A 14,885-nucleotide genomic window follows, 5' to 3' on the forward strand; every position below is an offset into this window, starting at 1 on the left:
TTTTACGTTTATCTGGGATGACGTAAGATGACCTGTCTCGACCTGTTTAACAGCTGTCGCGGTAAAAGCAGTTCAGACGTTACATTCGTGTATGGCTCCGCTAAAAAGCGCGTCAAATAATGTGTTGTGATTACGGACAATGTATCCTAGGGCATGTTCCTATCAAAGAGGAATGGTATCTGTCAGAGCTACGCTCAATCGGGCTAATGTAGCCAGTAATCAGCGCAGGAGAGCAAACTGCAAGCCCAGGGTAGAAGAAAGAAGAAAAACGACGGGTCATTCACGAGCCGAGCACATAGGAAGCGGACAGAAAGCAAACACGAAAAGGTAGGCGGCCCGTTTTTTCATTGTTATCGAACGTGCTCTATCTACGTTTCCCACAACAGCGGCCAAGAGCTGCTGATCGAGCCTTAGCTCAGAGAAAAGGTTTCCGCAGCTGTTATCTCGCTGTTGATGTCTCCTTTGTGGACGTGACCCTGAAGGCAACCAGTATAACACAAAAAGAAATAGACAGTTTCAGCGTTAAGTAGAACCTTGACCGCAAAAGGGTAGACATGCAATAGGCATAGTAGCATAGAGTTCGGATGAAATGTTTTGCGACTGCCGCATTACCAAGGTGTACGAGCCATTTTTTTTCTTTCACGAGAAGACAGTGGTTGAAGACATTCAGATCGACATTACCTCATCTACAAGACAATTTGAACTTCATTTCAGTCCAAGCTGGGGCTCGAACTCGAGGATTCACATTACCTGGATCAAAATACGAACCGACGTCCATTAAAAGTCAACTTTTTTTCTCTTTTAGTAACCCTGTACTCTCAATATCTCATCAGCCTATCAACCACTTACCGGCAAGCACACATGGTGAGTCGGTGATGCCTATTGGCGGTGGCAGTTGTCATGAGGCTTGAAGGACTTGGCTACTTTCTGACTACTTTTGTGGATACTACTTCACATTACATTTGAGACCCCTCTGCACCAAAATCGGGGTAGTTTTCGTCGTGCGCCACGTAATGCCAGTACGCACAGTGCGCTCATTACTGTTTCTTTTGTGATCGGCCTTCTCTCAGTCTGTACGATGTCCTTCGGAACGTTTTGTTTATCCGCTGGCGTTTCAGCACTGGTTACAGAGTTCGTCATTCAATACATGATGCCTGCACACCACTGGCCATAGAATTGGCTGCACACACGGGAAATTGGCTACTTTTGGCTACTTTCTCATGGCGCGTTGGTGACTTTTCAGGATTCTGACATGACAACCCTGGTCTTAATCCCTCATCCCCTGTGCATCAACCTGATGCAAAAGGGGCTGTTTAAATTTGACTGTTGTGAAGACAACCGACATGGTGACTGTAGATAGATACTTGTTTTCCGGCGTCTTACATTAAATACCAATTGAGTGCTGTGATGTAGGTACCATGATTTTTTATTCAACCAATGAGCAAGTGTGTTGTTAGACTGAAGCCAAGCCAACCAACTGCCGTACGACATTAGTTTTGTTCCACCAGCCATAACATGAAAAGCAGGCGGGAGTTCGCCTGGAGCGTCTGTATGGAGCCTTCAAGATACGTCAAGCCCAGTAATCCACGATGGACAAACACACCTATTGTTTGTTGTTCACTGCCCTGATTCCCGGTTACGATGCACCACCTGATGCTAAGGCAGTGAAAAGTCAGCGACGGTCCGTAAAACATTCTCACAAAAGCGCTAGAACTTTATTACTCTACAAAACCAATTTTGTTTATTGCACATGTAATTTGCTGTCAACCTAGAATTTATTTCAAATTCTACCACACCTTTCCTTGAGCCCCAAAGATACGCGAGCAGGACATTGCTTGACGGCTTTTATCACTTCCTGTCCCACTAATGTGAAATCTTAGAGAATACTTTGGATTGAGTCCATATGATTCCCAAGGTGTTCACGTTCACGAACAAGTAAGGGGAACCGGAACAACGCCCAAAATCCGGAGATGACGGAAAAGGATTTTCGTCCTCCCTGCAAGATCCCAATATTTTATTTATTGCTGCACTGTGCGCTGTACTTGTGGCAGCTGGTGACGCGTCTGACGCTTGTTGAGAGCAGTCGGCTGGTCACCTTGCCCACGCGCTGTAGCAGACGATTCTCAGCAGCCAGTAATAGTGATCGGATGATTCGACCACACAACACGGCGGAAGGAGCTGGAGGGATTCGTCGACGCTGCACGCGCTCATGTAAGCTATAGTTTTCTCAAGAAATCTCGAAGCTTCTCGAAGAAAATATTTTGCATGAGAGTTCATGAAGCCAGAGTTTTCGTATCATGCGGGAAAAAGTATATGTTCGACATATCTTCCATACTCAGTAAATTGGTTTGCTCACCTGAAATCTCTGTCATGTAGAAAGGTCCTGTCCATAAACCAACGGCACAAAAGCCTGGGAAAGAGAACCCTCCGATAGACCTCTACCGAAGAAACGTCACCGTGACGTAATCATGACGTTGGTAGACATATAACGAAACCGAAACAGCGCTGGCGGGGAACACAGCCGTTCCGCAAAGCCGTATTCCTTTATGAAGTTTAAGGGTCCACATCTTTTCCTCGACTGTCACAGACTCGACACCCCTCGAGCCACGCGCAGGTGACGCCTACTCGAGCTGCGGTGCACAGACTTTTCTCTGGCCACTCTGCTCGGCCCAGTACGACATCCCACACGGCGGTCTGTGACCAATGCAGTTTTGACGTTCCTGAGCGACATAGGTCTCATGAATAGCATGTTGATGATGTTGATGATGATGATTCGGGTTTTTATGGCGCACGGGCAACTAAGGTGAACAGCCTGTGAGCACGAGTCGTGCCATCTCATTCTTGAGTGCCCCACTCTCACCCTCAACGCATTAACCTCATCCTTTTTTTAAGTCATCGTTTTCTTTAATCCATCTCACCCTTCTTTCACCATTTGTTAGTCATCTTTTTTGTTTAAAGTCGTCTTTGTCTTTAATCTACCTCATCCTTGTTTCATCGTTGGTTTTTTTATCCTTTATTTCCTAAGTCTTTTCTTTTCCTTTTATTTATTTTATTCTTCTTCATTTCTTTTCCTTTTTCTTTGCGGAATAACAAGCCGACGTCCCGTTTGGCGGACCTTTCCTCCCTTTTTTTATTTGTTCTAATAAATATGTGCCCCCCCCCCCAAGGGTCGCTTCTTGGTATTAATGGTACACAGAAATGAGGTCACGTTTTTAGTCGCTCTGGCGTCTTCATTTGCTCAAAGAAAGCAAGGGGTGGGCATATATGTTTATTAAGCTGGCGGCGCTGTAGTACCATCTCACGTCATGTGCTTGTCAGCAGGGAGAGGTTTATTAATGTTATTGTAACGGAGTACTCAAGGCTCGATCGATATAAACCATATCGTAAATTCGTTTCCCTCCCAGCGCTCCTTCTATCAGACCAGACACAAATGATGTCATCCGGGTGCTGCACAAAAATTCCGTTAAAACCGATACTATTCCATTGATTTTCAAAGGAGCGGTCGTAAGGAAGGATTCATCACCTTCTAGCGGTATTGATTCTTAGGGTAGTTCAGCACCGCGGTGATCCCTATTGAATTGCGTTCGAAATTGAACAACGAAAAAAAAAAAAAAAGAGTAACGGTAACGACCATGGACATTTTTAACTGTTATCTCTGTGATATATTATGTCGATCAGCATCTGCCTCCATGATATGTGCCACGTTTTTTATTGAATCCTGGCACTGGAGAAAGCAAAACATTCAACAGATAAGAGAACAATGTACTACTCAATGTAATTTGCGAACTTTGAACTGAGAGCAAAGCGAAATCAATTGACTTAAGTGAATATGATGATATCGACAGGTGCGGCGCAGAGCAAATCATGTGCCAACTCACTCAATGGAGAGGGAAGAAGCGGAGGGAAGAGGACGAGAGCCTATAAATAATATAATATAAAGGAGTAGATTTACACATAAGGTACGTCTGCCTATTGGTGTGGCGATATGCTGCACGTGCCGGAGGGTAGAGCACTGCGGATAATGTCGGCCACCTGGAGTTCTTTCGACGTCACACGTGGCGTCGGCAGCCATGTTTACCTCCATCACATCACTACCGTCCTCGGCTGGGATCGATGATCGTGAGCTGAGCAAGCTAACACGATACCGAAAGAGCTGCCGAGTGCCTAATCTAGTACATCTAATCGAATCTAATCTAATACATGATTTCTTGCTTGCTTCTTGAGACACGACAGTAAGAACGTGCCTTAAAGCAGAAATACTGAAAGCAATTTTGGTAAATGTCAGGTACTATAGCATGTTTTCACAGTTGAATAATGTGCTTCAGTTGCATCAGTGTGACAACGACTGTAAGTGTTCCTCACTGGTACTACACCCAACAGGAACGTACACACGCTAACAGGTCATCACAGAGAGACAACTCCGATGTCCTGTGCTTCCTTCACGCGAATACTTCATTAGCGCACTAGGAGATTTCCCGCACCTACTCGAATCAGAGAAGATTCAGGCTCACGTACGTATTCAACTTCGTATAGGCTGAATCCGGAGGTCGAATATTCCGATATGGAAAGGAGGGGCAACGCATAATGATTGAGCCGAATAATTCTTTCGTTTGCGAGAATGGATCCTGCTTGTTGCTGAAATATTGAGAGGACTATAGAGAATTATACTATAGAGAAACATATAGTTATATAGAATATAATAGAGTTATGCAGAATATAACTATTAGGAACTATAAATATTACCAGCCCCCGTGGCATAGTGGTTAGGATGATGATCGCTTTCCACGCCGAGACTGGGAGGTGACACGGGTTCGAATCCTTTCACCGGCTGTGCTGTTTGAGGTTTTCCCTGAGTTTTCCAAAGACGAATGTCGGCCCAGGACATATACTAACCCCACTGTCCCCCACTCCTTCCTGCTGTCCTCTGTCCTTCTGTCCACGTCTGTACACCGCTCATAGCCACAGTTTCGCGCCTCCAACACGGAATTAAAATATATATATATATATATTAAGAGAGCTGCATGCAGCATTGGGACAGATCACGTGGGCTTTGAAATGGAGTGTTAATCAAGCGTCGCGTCTGCTAGGCGCACGTGGGACGCAATTCGTTTATGTGCAATGACGCACGTGATAAGAACGCATGCGGTCGCTTTCTCTGTTAATTAAAATGGAACGGTGAATTAAATGTAAGGCTGGAAGGAGTATCGGAGTGTAAATACAGGTCTCATGGTTATGAATGGTAGAGGTGAGGTGGACTACGCTAACGAGAACAAATGGTAGAAAAATCAAACTGATATAGCAGCTTTGTACTCGATATAACGACCCATTTTTTTCGTAGTAAATATCACACTTCATAAAGTATAGCACAATCCCATTATCGCATATCAAAGAGTACCAACACGTAGTATGCAGGGTGTTTCACCTAAGGTGATAAAAATTTCTAACTGGCTACATACTCGCCGGAGGATTGTCGGACTTTCGGCAATTACCTTCTGGAAACTTTTGGCACCATTGAGGAAGGCTTTGGACAATTTTTAATTGCGGAAAATTTATTTTTTCAACTGAACCTTGAAAATTGCCAAGCCAACCTTCATTTCTTTTTTTTTTACAGAAAAATGATGTCCTCCACGGATAACCATAGACGCAACTAAAACTACGCAGAGTATCGCAACAGAAATAGTCTAAAAAATTCTTAAAATTCGGCTTTAGCCCCGCCTGCTCAGTTGTCGCAAAGAGAAGTGCAAAGTGTGTACGGGGAGAGGAGGAAGTGTTCCCACCTCTTGTTTTATCTTCATTTTCGCTCGTTTGACCTTGACGCTGGCGACAACCGACTTCTCAAAAAGAAAACAAAACAACCGTCTTATCACAAAGAAGCCAAGACAAATGAAGGCGGGGGCACCCTCTCGTCTAGACGCAGATTTCGCGCGCGCTTCTCTGGGAAAATAAAGCAGGCTGGGCTAAAGCATAATTTTTACTAATTGTTTAGACTATTTCCGTTGCGATACTGTGCGTAGTTTTGGTTTGGTCTGTGGTTATCCGTGGAGGACTTCGCACTTCTGTAAAAAAAAAAAAAAAAAAAAGTGAGGTTCGCTTCGCAATTTTCAAAGTTCAATTGAAAAAAAACAAAAAAAATTCCCACATTTAAAAATTGTTGAAAGCTTTCCTCAATGGTGGCCAAAGTTCCCAGAAGGTAATTGCCAAAAGTCCGACAATCCTCCGGCGAGTACGTAGCCAGTTAGAACGGTTTATCACCTTAGGTGAAACACCCTGTATACTGCTAACGATTGGCTGCAATCGCTGTGATCTCGGCGGCGAATCGTCCGTCCGACCATCACCCACGTATATGTGTGTGTTGGACTGGAATCTAAGTAAACTGATATCTCTAACGGATTCTGGCATTTTCACAATGTTGGACGGAGTAAAGTGGGGCTTTTTTAACGTGTCATAGAACAAACAACAAGAATGTTATTTTGATGACAACGAGTTTAACTTGTCCCTGTTATAACGTTTTCACAAACCAATGGGACGGGCCTGTGGATAGAAGCAGAAAAGGCACGGTTTTCGAGCGTTACGAACACTTCTAGCAGATTTTGCTAATTGAATGCATATTATAGGCAAAGGACGGTAGAAGCAAATAAGCTGTTTTTGATGAATATGTCCTTCGGGATCCAATACCACGTGCTATCTCGAAAGACGGTATGCAGCGAAAGCGAATGCATATCACATATGCTCTTTGTCTCGATGACTTCCAGTATAGATGTGTGGATACGTTTGACACAGCGTCCCATTCCTACATACGAGACGGAAAGTGTAGTCTCTTTTTCAAGTTCATGATTTCGTTTGTTGCTCATGTGCAAAGGATGCGAGTACCGATACATGAGAATAAGGTGTGTTGAAAATAACATCTGCATGATACAGAAGGAAGATATGTAACTCGAGACGAAAGTGTCCCAGCGCGGGCCTCATCCTGACACATTCACCACCATTCCAATAAACGTTTGCACTCTAAGAAAAAAGGGTGTGAAAAGGTGGTAACTTCTATAGTTACCACCTAGGTCAACAGCGCGTCTCATAAAGGGTGTAACAGGGTGGCAAAAGCAATTATCATATACCCAAATTGCTACAAAAAGGCGTACGCCCCCATCGCTCGCCGAATCAGAAGCGGTAACCCCACCATTCGTGGCAGAGAGTGAGGTAGCAGGTAGAACTTTGCAACCTTTTAGGCACAACATATGCGACAACTATTACCTCCTAAAAGGTGTAACTGCTCCACCTTTTTTTTTTAGAGTGCGGGGCACAACTACCCTGTAGTTCCCCTATAGTTGCTTGTTATCTTTGTTGACGGAAGCGTCAAATTCACAGGGTTCTATTGGAACATTTCGCAGAGCAAAAGACATTAGAAGTACGCAGTGGACCAGTCGTTCCAAGAACAGAACGAGACAACGATCGTCCTCTTTGTTAGCCGTGAGACAAGAAACGCACTTTATTTGAAAGGCAAGGAAAGACACTCGTGCCACGAAATGGGCAGCGATGCTGCTGCTGATGAGTGATTAACCAGACGCGCGATATTGATATTCGTACACCAACAATCCCCCGACGCGTCGGTTATTCATTTAATAGGAGAGAGTCCAACACCAGTTGTGCATATGACGTTCTGTGCCTGAGAGACTGGCTTAGTTCGTGTATCTGCAATCGTCTTGAACCAAGAATTCCTTGTTCTCTACTTCGTTGCTTGCTTCAAGGCGACAAGTTTTGACTTCTGATGACGAACTGGGTTTTCCATTAGTGTGATACCCGACTGACTATCACAGTTGAGTTTTAGTCCACCAGAGCTGTATTTTCCGAAGCCGAGTTCATGGAAAAATCGTCTTGATCCATTTTCCTACTCTCATGGTTTCCACAAGAGCTACTTACTCTGCTTCACATGTTGACAAGACCACGAGGTTCTGTTTACACGACCTCCAGCTGATCGCTCCTCCCGAGAAAACAAACACACAACCGCTTCCGGATTTTTCTTCACTTTACTCGTTCCAGCTTGCGTCGGAGTACCCGATCACGTTCTCTGCGAACTGTGTAGGTAAGACTGGCGTCTCGTGTTACTTTCAGGTATCGTAGGACCCGCTTTGCCAAGTTCCACTGCACTTCTGAAAAAGAGTTATTGAACTTACTCAAGAAATTCGTTGCAAAAGCAATGTTGCAATTCCCTGAACCAAGAGTACTCTCAGAAAAAAAAAAAAGATGTATGGGAAGCTCCCTTGGGGGTGTCCACGCTCGTCACACGTATGACCCCCTTTGGGGAGCTTAGGATACTCCCCTTGTATGGGTGTTTTCGTGACTCCCTTGCTAAGGGTGTTCACATGACACCCCTTCCTGAGGGATCCCCCCCACCCCCCCGACGACCATCCCTGAGGGCGTTGCCCTAACACCTTTTCTGCAGGTGTTCCCTTGACTGCCCTACCCAAGTACATTGCAGAGAACGCTAAACACTCCGTTTTCTCCTGTGTCAATAAGTGATGTTACTTCATTGGCCCTTTTGAGTGTGTGTGTGTGTGTGTGTGTGTACATAATGATCTGCGTTGCACCGCGTTAGAAAAACAATACGCCCTCGCTCCAAACACGAACAACAGGTGCAGTGCCTCTCCGTGTTGCTCACGAACCAGGTAGTCCCACAGAACTCCCCAAGCGGAACATCCCCCAGTAGTAGCGATAGCGGACATACGTCTCATCAACTCGAACTGCATCTGTAGTAACTTCAAGGCGCGTAGCGTTACGGAACAGATATCCCTTTCTGTCGGACATTGCGTTTCTTACTTGATCTGCGCTGCTTCAATTGTCATTAAAGAGTATTTTCCCTCGAATGAAACGACCGATCCGAGTGTCAATTACAATTATAACTAAAAAGACTGCATTGTAGACGCAGGCATGTTTATGGGTACAACAGAACAAGATGTAGGCACCAGCGTGCTTGTAAAGTTGCAGTACCTGTTCCTCGGTACCTAGTGTTGGGTTATACTTTCCAATGACATCTCTCACCAACGGCTTTTCTACAGCCAGGACTTGCGAAAAGTACCTCTGCAGGGATACAACTACTTTGGCCATGTCAGACACAGGCCTGTTGATCTCTTTTTCCTTTGTTTGCAGATGTGTCTCGATAATCTTAACAAATGATAACTCACAATAAAGTTGTTGTTGTTGTTTAACAAATGAATAAAAGTACGAGGCTGCACTGTTGCGTAGTCTGAAAGAACCTCGTCACAAACATTAGGGAGTGAGGCTAACACCCCTTCATGAAGGGAGTGCACGCAACACCCCGCATTAAATACGGTTACGGAAAGGTGTCGCTGCAACGTCCTCTCTGTTCGCGAGAGCGTACGAGCATGATTTGACTCCCCTTTGACTCCCTTTTTTCTGATAGTGTGATAGCAAATTTAATGTATTTGGTGCAAGAGACACGTCCAGACATTGCTTTTGTCACTCACTACCAGAGCCAGTTCAACTTGAACCACACGCTAAGTCACTGGAGGATTGCGAAAAGAGTGCTCCGCTACCTCGAGGGAACCCGCAACGTTGGAATAACGTACATCGTATGCAAGGAGCCGATAACAAATTACACCTATGCCAGCTGGAACGAGTGCGGCACTGGCAGATCGAGGAGTGGTTACGTTTTCACCATGTCTGTACAAGCTTCACCAAGTCTGTACCAGGGTACAAAGCTTTGTCAACATGCGAAGCGGAATACATTGCGCTCACTGAAGGCTTAAAAGAAGGAAAGTGGATTAAAACGTTCACGGCAGAGCTTGGATTCATTAACTATGAACCTCGGACCTTAGAAGTTCCTTGTGACAACCAATCTGCAATCAGAATAACTGAAAACCCATGCATGATCATCAACGAACAAAGCACATCCATCTCAGATTCCTATTCGCAAGAAATGAAGTGAAAGACAGACGATTCAGGATCTTAGGAGCTCAAAACATGATCGCTGACGCTTTGACGAAACCAGTGTTGAATACAAAGAACACGGTGTGCGGCAAAGGGTTCAGCTTCACAGACTTTCCTTGATGTGTAGGATTTGGAGCGCATTTGTTGGACTGTGTCTTTTGCGTCTATAGCGCAGATCATTTCCTTTCGGATTAGTTATCTTTCAACATCCATTGCAGCATGATTATAAAAGGCCCGAGCAGCGCGAGGTGTGTGATGATGAAGTGGTGTATCACATTCTGTAGCTGATTGGACAGGACTGGATGTCTGACTGATGCTCACTCGGTATAATGTTGAAGCCACACGTATAGTGTTCAAGGCATAAAACCTCAACACTGCCGGCTGTTGACCGACTAGTGTTGCATTATGTCAGTAGCTGTTTTGTGATCTCCCTCTCTCTCTCAACGTGAGAGTTACCGCTACCCAATGCGTGATGCAAGTGTGATGCGTTGCCTCTCGAGAGCTCAACTTACCCGTTTCTCGTTAATGAAGTCACGCACCGCGTAATATGTTTCTTCGAACGCCTCAGTTACCCCTATTTAATTAACTGAAGGTTGCTTATACGCTAGCTGCCGGCTAAAACCAAAGAAGAATGCGTTGCTGCAAGTTGCGGCTTCAATTTAGGAACCGAGGAAATACATTTACATATACTTGCTTAGCGATGTAGCAAAACACTCATCGCCATCAAAATAAAGACTTTGTTGCTGCTGTTGCACAGTTCCCGGAGCAAGCTTCTTTGCTTTATCTCTATTTTCCTTCATTTATTTTTTCATTGCACGAAGGGCAACGACCACGGCAAAATGTCGAACGCAAACAGAGTGTTTGTTTGCCCTAACTTAGAGCTACCTTAACTGTCTTGAATGTTACGTTGCAGAAGATAAAACGGCGTAGATATAGGCTAGCTGGTGGACGAATTCCATAATGAAGGTGTCTGAACAATGTGCGGAAGACAGAGAAACGTTTTCATGTTGTGTTTTCTCTGCCGCCGGCCCATCGTTGAGGCACATTCATTATATAGTTGCAGAAGATGATCTGGGTGTCCTCCTAATCTGTTTCAAGCGTGCTGACAGTCGTGCCAAGCAACTTTGGAGTAGTCCGGACTACTCCAAATTTACTCCAAAGCACTCGTGATGTTTATCCGGCAAAGCTTCGTGTGAGCAGACCTTCTTTAAGCACTAGGGGCATTCGACAAGTTCTCTCTACTCTAAATTTCCATCTATTGAACGCCCTCTACGGGTACGTTGACTTTCACTTTTACTTTTTTAGTTACTCTGGCTCAGGCTACGTAGTCGGTCCGAACTTGTCGTGCCTCACATCCACAATGTTTTTGTGCCCTTATCACCATCGTCGAGAGTTGCTCTACTGAACCGAGGATAAAAGAGCCTCTTAAGAATGAGACGAACAAAGAACTTAACAAATGGACATAACAGAAAACGGTGCTGTCCTGCATTAAGCACAGCTTCTCGGCAAGGTGCACCTCCTTGTGAAATGAGTGGCTGGTCTTAGAAAGTGCGATGCACAGAGTAATGTATGTAATAAAGTCAGAAAAGAAAACGATATTATTGGCTGTTGGTGTTAAATTGCCATCTCATAGCTGTAAATCGTTAACAAAGCTGCAAAGCGTTAAGTACGCGCAAATATTATCCCCGCATAGAATTTCTACAGAACGCTTGTCATAATCGAAACCGCATTCACGGTTCATGATGAGAAAAAAAAATCAGACTTGGTGAACATAAGTCTCTAAAAAAAGCAGTGTTGTTGGAGAGCACATTACAATAGTGTCATAATGTCTCATGAGACAGTGAACTGTCTGTCCATTAACGTTAGTCCAGGTTCCATCAGTGCAACTACATCAGGACTAACACTACCTTCCATTCCCCCTTACTATCCCCATTCTCCAGTAAGAGAGTGAAACTCCACAAGCGCGGACGACTTCGCTTGCTTTGTGATACGGCTATAGGAACGGATAAAAAACAAACAAGCAAAAAAACACAAAAACAAACAAACGTACAACGTAATAAACTGTTCTGCATACACGAAGGCCAAGCGATAAATCCCTAAGCATGGCTTAAACAAAAAGAAAAATGGCATGGCAAGCAGGAAAGCATTCCCATGTTTTCTGTGTGCGGCAGTCCTTCTCCTTTGCAGTTCCTTTGCGTTCTATCATTCTACTTTATTTTCCGAGTGGTTTAGCAGCGTCGTAGTGCATAACTGCAAACATTTGTGAAAAAGACAACAAGAAAGACGAATGCTTTAAACAAAAACAACAACCTATAGCGTCGCGTTCTTTGAAAGGATGATAATGCGTTTCAAGCCGCAGTTGCCCAGGGAATCCCGATAAGAAATGTCAAAGGGGGAAGATACCTTGGAGGATAGTAAGTGACGAAAAGGGTACTGGAGGCGAAACGGGTAAATAGAAAAACCAGAAGATACGCATTCAGACGCAAATAAGATGGTGACCAAAGGAGTAGCCTTGTAATAGCTTTCACATGCTCTTTCTAGAAAGAATGCTTCCTTTGTAGTGCTTGAGGACGTGTCATAGTGACATGCAAAGGCTTTTTTTTTATATCGCCAGTTCATCTTCTTGTTTAGCAATGCTGAGAGGGATGGAGCTTGAAAAACGCTGCATGCATGGCAAGAGCACGGTTCGGTAGTGAGACAAAGGAGATCTCTTTTAGCTTCTTGAAATCTTAGATTGAAGATTCTCCGTACAGCAGCACAAAGGCAGTTTATGCTGATGGCGTAGTTTAACGATGCGTTGCTTGTAAACTGAGCGCAACAAATTATACGTGTGATAGAGAATACGCTCAATCTTTTTATTGCCTGCACTGCGGCAGTACCTTACCTGCAAAATTGCGGCAAAATGGCTCCGGGCGACGTCTGGTGGGGAATAATCCTCAATTCCTCAAGCAACAGTAAACTATGTCCCCAAGAATCATTTACTGCACCTGATGGCTAGGTAGCCGACATCTAGCCGACCCACACGTTCGTTTTAGACCCAATGTTATGAGAATGCAATGCAGTTTCGCCGCTGTACTCGACGACCAATGCGCAGATGGTAACTACGTGGACACAGTGTTGCCCGTAATTTCCAAATATAGTTTCCGAAAAACTCAAGAGAGCAATGAACCTTTTTCGCAACGCTTCAGCGCGTGCTCTGTGACCCTGACGCCGCCGGAGAAGGTACCCTACGTGCTTAGGCGCTCGCCGATCGTGTTTCGCTGGACAGCCGCTAGGATACGACACAAGTTGTGAAAAGAGGTCCATTACGACGACAATTTTGATGTAAGCGTACTGAAATCTAGGGCTATCAAATAGATTACAGCGCTACTACCGCGCGGTGCCTTTCAGAAGCGACCACTTTTGTAGATGTTCTGTTCATCTTACAGGTTTCTTTTTGAAGACAAAGGAAATGGCCGCTGAGATGCCGCTGAGATGCCGACTGATACCAGAAACATCGATACTTTGGCAGGGATGTAACGGCAGGCAGATCACTCGGTAATAACACGCCAGCAACCAACTATTGCCCGTGATGTGGACAGTGAGGTGGTGATGTAGCGGCTTCAGCGGCGATTCAGACCATGAAGTGGAATGCTTCCATCGGGATGAATGTCCTGCGAAGAACTGTATTCGTTGCCCGGAAACTGTTTGGACGAATGGAACAACGTACAGATTAATGGATTAGTAATGCAACATTTGAAATACAACTGCATACAATAATCCTGCGAATGAAACGAAATGCGTGACGCAGTGTTATACACATGTGGGATATCTACAGCGAGTTGAGAACACAGCTGCTACCGCGTTTATCGTCTCCAGGTCATCATTTAAGGCTACGTGGTACGCCAACATTTTTGGTTTCCACGTCTACCGAATGATCAGCGACGACCTACTGCATTGTTGGAAGCGTGTTTGGAAGGCGAGCCACAGGTCAGGAACCTTCTCACCGCAGGCCTTGGCGGACCACTCTCATCTCATACAAAGATCAAGAAGAACACCGATCCCGATCCCACATGTAAAGATTGCACCTGCGCGATAACATGATGATAAGGTGCTGAATTGAACTATGGTTACGTGATGGCCACGTGACAGCCGCTGTCTCAGTAGCACACCTAGCGCTTACGATGCACATGCAACGCTAATTTATGTTACCTTCCGCAACTGCTGGGTCCTTCACAGATCACAGCTGACACTATAATAGTGTTTTCGAGTCGCATGGTGCATATGGCTTCATATTTCACCACGATATATATAATCAACGATAGGAGAACAGTCTGGGTTCGAAATGTCGGCGTATCTAGTCCTGAGACACGTCCCTCAAGGTATAATGGACGATGTGATTCAGTACTGCATTCTGCTGCTTAGAAGAATTCTGCGTCTCCTTACGTATAGTGAGCTTCAGGGAAAAATGGCGGAAAAATTTCTTCCCTTTCCCTGCACTGCACTAGAGCCTTCATGAGCCTCTAACTGACAGACTTCCGAAGAACATACACCACGATATTGCTGAACGTCATACGTCCACGTAAGCATAGAGGGAGCCAAGTATTCGGCGAGCCCTCGTGCACAAATAAGTACTTCCAATATAACAGACCGCCTTGGACCGGGCAACACAGGCAAACAGAAAAGAGTTACGGATGTTGTGTTTCCGGGAAGCAGCGACCCGAGAATCTGTGGCCTCCGTTGAGGACTATTAATATCTCGAACATCATGAAGCAACACATACAAGCTAACGCGTGGGTTCTTCTGAGGCCATAATGAAACGAAAGGAAATCGGAGCTAGTGTCGCTCGCTTGTAGTTTGGTGGGCTACATACTTAGTCTGCGTGGGACTAAGGAAGCGAGTAAGGCAGGCGTTTCATATTTCGCTTTGTGTCCTTTTCTCTATTGTCCCGTTCTCCCGCTTTC

At 44.9% G+C, this 14,885-nt stretch overlaps 1 long non-coding RNA gene across 1 annotated transcript; it reads left to right on the forward strand.

The window, feature by feature from the left end:
• The first annotated feature begins 243 nt into the window (after positions 1–243).
• Positions 244–13,662, forward strand: LOC135390004 (uncharacterized). Its single transcript, XR_010421656.1, has 2 exons — positions 244–327; positions 13,371–13,662. It is a non-coding gene; the product is annotated as an uncharacterized LOC135390004 (long non-coding RNA).
• The last annotated feature ends 1,223 nt before the right edge of the window (positions 13,663–14,885 follow it).

The sequence above is a fragment of the Ornithodoros turicata genome, chromosome 3 (assembly GCF_037126465.1).
Source record: "Ornithodoros turicata isolate Travis chromosome 3, ASM3712646v1, whole genome shotgun sequence".
NCBI lineage: Eukaryota > Metazoa > Arthropoda > Arachnida > Ixodida > Argasidae > Ornithodoros > Ornithodoros turicata.